This window comes from Gavialis gangeticus, unplaced genomic scaffold (genome assembly GCF_001723915.1).
Source record: "Gavialis gangeticus isolate Ggan-Ray unplaced genomic scaffold, GavGan_comp1, whole genome shotgun sequence".
NCBI classification, from domain to species: Eukaryota; Metazoa; Chordata; order Crocodylia; family Gavialidae; genus Gavialis; species Gavialis gangeticus.
The window spans coordinates 13,823,075-13,823,276 of record NW_017729006.1 but is presented as its reverse complement, the minus strand read 5'-3'; positions in this window follow the sequence as shown (position 1 = coordinate 13,823,276).

The window sequence follows — 202 nt, the reverse complement described above, 5'->3', positions numbered from 1 at the left end:
GGTTTTTCTGCCCGCAGGGGGTCAAGCTGCCCCTGAGGGGGTGGGGGGAGGGGGGGTCCCTCACAACCCCGCCGCTCCAGCAGTTGCTTGAAGGAACGAGCGAGAGCAGCGAACTCAGAGAGCCCCGCCAGCACAGGGGGCGCGGTGGAGCGGGGCGGGGCACGTCGGCGGGCGGGGCGCGTCCCCTGAGCGCGAGGGGCGG